Raw genomic sequence first — 5,345 nt, 5'->3', positions numbered from 1 at the left:
GGATACCGGGAAAGGGAATAACACTCGAAATGTATATAAGAAATACTCAAGTTAATAAAAAAATAAATAAAATGTAAAAAAAAAAAAAAACATAATCAAAGCAGTATATGGGAAGCCAATGGTCAACATGACACTAAATGTAGAGAAAGTGAAATAAGGGACAAGAGAAGCCTCCCCGCTCTCTCCCTATTTATTTAATATAGTATTTGAAGTTCTATCCAGAGCAATAAGATGACTAAAGGAGTTTACATGGATACAAACTGGAGAAGAAGTCAATGTATCACTATTTGCAGATGATATGATAGTAAACATAAGAAAACTGAAAAACACCTTCAGCAAAGCAGCTGAATATAAAGTTAGCTCATAATAATCAATATCCCTCATGGTTCAAGAAAGAAATTAAAAACAGTTTATAATAATCATTAACATTGTAAAATATCTCTGTGTAACTCTAAACAAGCAAGTGAATTAACTGTATGAGAAGAACTGCAATTCCCTGAAGAAAGAAACTGATATGGAAAGATTTCCCATGGTCATGAGCAGTAGTATTAACAAATTGAAAATGACCTTCTGATGAAAAGCAATTTACAGATTCAATGCAATCCCCATCAAAATTCCAACACTATTTTTATGGACATTGAAAGCACAATTCTAAGCTTCATACAGATAAACAAAAACCCAGAATAGATAAAACAATCCTTAACAATAAAAAAGCTTCCAGAACTATCACCATCCCTGACTTCAAGATATACTACAGAACAATAATATTAAAAACTGCATCTTATTGATATAGGAATAGATCAAAGGATCAATAAAATTGAATGGAAGACCTTGAAATAATCCCACAAACCAATGGACACTTAATTTTTGACAAAAAAGGCAAGGATATACAGGAACAAAAGAAGGCATCTTCATCAAGTGGCGCTGCTCTAACTGGATATCTGCATGTAGAAGAATTCAAATGCATTCATACCTATCATCCTGCACAAAATTTGAGTCTGAGTGGACCAAAGAACTCAACATAAAAACAGATACAGTGAATCACATGAAAGAAAAAGTAGCAAATATGTTCAACACACTGGTACAGGAAACAACTTCCTGAAGAGAATATAAATGGCTCAGCCTCTAAGATTAACAATTAAGAAATGGAACCTCATGAAACTACAAAGAAGTAAGTAGGTGAGAAAAAAATGAGTAGGGTAATTGAGGTGTTCAGAATCAAGTGTGGGGAGGGGCAGGACAACTTTCCAGATCGGTATGATTATGAATATAAATCTAAAATTTACCAGGATGGGTAGTTTTGGGCCGGGGTATCTTGAGAATGAGACTGAGACCTGGGATAAGGGAGGCACCCCAGGATCAATGGGGGTGACCTTATCTGCAACTCACAACATTGGGTTTCTGGAACATAAAGAGGCCACCTCTTATAACAATGCAGGAACTCCAGTGAAGCTATAGTCACACCAACACATTCACAAAATGTTTGAACAGTTTTTCTTTTTTCCTGTCTACCAGAAATGCATGGAAGGGGGGATAGAGCAGATATTAAGGCAATGGCAAAACATTAACTGCCCCAACTAGAGATCCATCCCATGAGCAACTACTAATCCCTGACATTATTAATGATACTATGTTAGGCTTTCAGACAGAAGTATGTTGCCCTCTATGAGACTCTACCCAGAAGCTGACTTGGTCAGATACAGACACCCACAGAGAGAACTGAAATGAGCTCAGGGCCTCTTATGGGAAAGTTGCGGGAAGGATTGAGGGTCCAAAATGGGATTTGAGGTTCAATAAACGGTCAACACAGTCAGCTAACTTGGGCCATTGAGACTTTCAGATTCTGAACTACCAACCAATTGGCATAAACAGGATGAGACTGTCCCCTCCCCCTCATATATAGCAGAGTGTAGCTCTGACATTAGTATAGATACCATAGTGTTAACTTCCAATTATATCAGAGATATCATCCTAGATCCAGAGGGCAGATAAGGTCATGCATATAAACCTATTCTCAATTGGCAGGATGGATAATTGACATCATAAGCAAATCTGATGTCAAGTGCTCGCTTCGGCAGCACATATACTAAAATTGGAAGGATACAGAGAAGATTAGCATGGCCCCTGCACAAGGATGACACGCAAATTCGTGAAGCGTTCCATATTTTTACAAAGGATAATAAATGGTAAAGCCCAACATAAGGAGGCAAGCTACACCCTAGAAAAAGCAAGAAACTAATCGTCTTGGCAACAAAACAAAGAGAAGAAAAGCACACAAACATAACCTCACATCCAAATATGAATATAACAGGAAGCAACAATCACTACTCCTTAATATCTCTCAACATTAATGGACTCAACTCCCCAATAAAAAGACATAGATTAACAAACTGGATACGCAATGAAGACCCTGCATTCTGCTGCCTACAGAAAACACACCTCAGAGACAAAGACAGACACTACCTCAGAGTGAAAGGCTGGAAATCAACTTTCCAAGCAAATAGAAGAAGTAAGCTGGAGTAGCCATTCTAATATCAAAAAAAATCAATTTTCAACTAAAAGTCATTGAAAAAGATAGGGAAGGACACTTCATATTCATCAAAGGAAACATCCACCAAGATGAACTCGCAATCCTACATATCTATGCTCCAAATACAAGGGCACCTACATACATAAAACATACATTACTAAAGCTCAAAGCACACATTGAACCTCACAAAATAATAGGAGGAGATTTCAACACTCCACTCTCATAAATGGACAGATCATGGAAACAGAAAATAAACAGAGACATAGGCACACTAAGAGAAGTCATGAACCAAATGGATTTAACAGATATTTATGGAACATTCTATCCTAAAGCAAAAGGATATACATTCTTCTCAGCTCCTCATGGTACTTTCTCCAAAATGGACCATATAATTGGTCATAAAACAGGCCTCGAAAGATACAGAAAGATAAAAATAATCCCATGCGTGCTATCAGACCACCACAAGCTAAAGCTGGTCTTCAATAACAATAAGGGAAGAATGCCCACATATACATGGAAGTTGAACAATGCTCTATTCAACGATAACCTGGTCAAGGAAGAAATAAAGAAAGAAATTAAAGACTTTTTAGAATTTAATGACAATGAAGGTACAACATACCCAAACTTATGGGACACAATGAAAGCTGTGCTAAGAGGAAAACTCATAGCTCTGACTGCCTGCAGAAAGAAACAGGAGAGAGCATATGTCACCAACTTGACAGCACACCTAAAAGCTTTAGAACAAAGAAGCAAATACATCCAGGAGGAGTAGAAGACAGGAAATAATCAAACTCAGAGCTGAAATCAACCAAGGAGAAACAAAAAGGACCATAGAAAGAATCAACAGAACTAAAAGTTGGTTCTTTGAGAAAATCAACAAGATAGATAAACCCTTAGCCAGACTAACGGGAGGACACAGAGAGTGTTTCCAAATTAACAAAATCAGAAATGAAAAGGGAGACATAACTACAGATTCAGAGGAAATTCAAAATATCATCAGATCTTACTATAAAAGCCTATATTCAACAAAACTTGAAAATCTGCAGGAAATGGACAATTTCCTAGACAGATACCAGGTACCAAAGTTAAATCAGGAACAGATAAACCAGTTAAACAACCCCATAACTCCTAAGGAAATAGAAGCAGTCATTAAAGGTCTCCCAACTAAAAAGAGCCCAGGTCCAGACGGGTTTAGTGCAGAATTCTATCAGATCTTCATAGAAGACCTCATACCAATACTATCGAAACTATTCCACAAAATTGAAACAGATGGAGCACTACCAAATTCCTTCTATGAAGCCACAATTACTCTTATACCTAAACCACACAAAGACCCAACAAAGAAAGAGAACTACCAAATTCCTTCTATGAAGCCACAATTACTCTTATAGCTAAACCACACAAAGACCCAACAAAGAAAGAGAACTTCAGACCAATTTCCCTTATGAATATCGACGCAAAAATACTCAATAAAATTCTGGCAAACCGAATCCAAGAGCACATCAAAACAATCATCCACCATGATCAAGTAGGCTTCATCCCAGGCATGCAGGGATGGTTTAATATACAAAAAACCATGAGCGTGATCCATTATATAAACAAACTGAAAGAACAAAACCACATGATCATTTCATTAGATGCTGAAAAAGCTTTTGACAAAATTCAACACCCCTTCATGATAAAAGTCCTGGGAAGAAGAGGAATTCAAAGTCCATACCTAAACATAGTAAAAGCCATATACATGAAACCAGTTGCTAACATTAAACTAAATGGAGAGAAACTTGAAGCAATCCCACTAAAATCAGGGACTAAACAAGGCTGCCCACTCTCTCTCTACTTATTCAATATAGTTCTTGAAGTCCTAGCCAGAGCAATCAGACAACAAAAGGAAATCAAGGGGATACAGATTGGTAAAGAAGTCAAAATGTCACTATTTGCAGATGATATGATAGTATATTTAAGTGATCCCAAAAGTTCCACCAGAGAATTACTAAAGCTGATAAACAACTTCAGCAAAGTGACTGTGTATAAAATTAACTCAAATAAATCAGTAGCCTTCCTCTACACAAAAGAGAAACAAGCCAAGAAAGAAATTAGGGAAACGACACCCTTCATAATAGACCCAAACAATATAAAGTATCTCGGTGTGACTTTAACCAAGCAAGTAAAAGATCTGTACAATAAGAACTTCAAGACTCTGAAGAAAGAAATTGAAGAAGACCTCAGAAGATGGAAAGATCTCCCATGCTCATGGATTGGCAGGATTAATATAGTAAAAATGGCCATTTTACCAAAAGTGATCTACAGATTCAATGCAATCCCCATCAAAATACCAATCCAATTCTTCAAAGATTTAGACAGAATAATTTGCAAATTCATCTGGAATAACAGAAAACCCAGGATAGCTAAAACTATTCTCAACAATAAAAGGACTTCAGGGGGAATCACTATCCCTGAACTCAAGCAATATTACAGAGCAATAGTGATAAAAACTGCATGGTATTGGTACAGAGACAGACAGACAGACCAATGGAACAGAATTGAAGACCCAGAAATGAACCCACACACCTATAGGCACCTGATTTTTTACAAAGGAGCCAAAATCATCCAATGGAAAAAAGATAGCATTTTCAGCAAATGGTGCTGGTTCAACTGGACGTCAACATGTAGAAGAATGCAAATCGATCCATGCTTATCACCCTGTACAAAGCTTAAGTCCAAGTGGATCAAAGACCTCCACATCAAACCAGATACACTCAAACTAATAGAAGAAAAACTAGGGCAGCATCTCGAACACATGGGCACTGGAAAAAAA

The 5,345-nt window shown here is 37.0% G+C and overlaps 1 non-coding gene across 1 annotated transcript; it reads left to right on the top strand.

The window, feature by feature from the left end:
- Window positions 1-2,062: 2,062 nt before the first annotated feature.
- On the top strand, window positions 2,063-2,169 carry LOC120098427 (U6 spliceosomal RNA). The gene has a single exon (XR_015643202.1). It is a non-coding gene; the product is annotated as a U6 spliceosomal RNA (small nuclear RNA).
- Window positions 2,170-5,345: the final 3,176 nt, after the last annotated feature.

This window comes from Rattus norvegicus, chromosome 18, assembly GCF_021556685.1.
Source record: "Rattus norvegicus strain SHRSP/BbbUtx chromosome 18, alternate assembly SHRSP_T2T, whole genome shotgun sequence".
Taxonomy (NCBI): Eukaryota; Metazoa; Chordata; class Mammalia; order Rodentia; family Muridae; genus Rattus; species Rattus norvegicus.
This window is presented reverse-complemented; position numbering and strand designations above follow the sequence as displayed.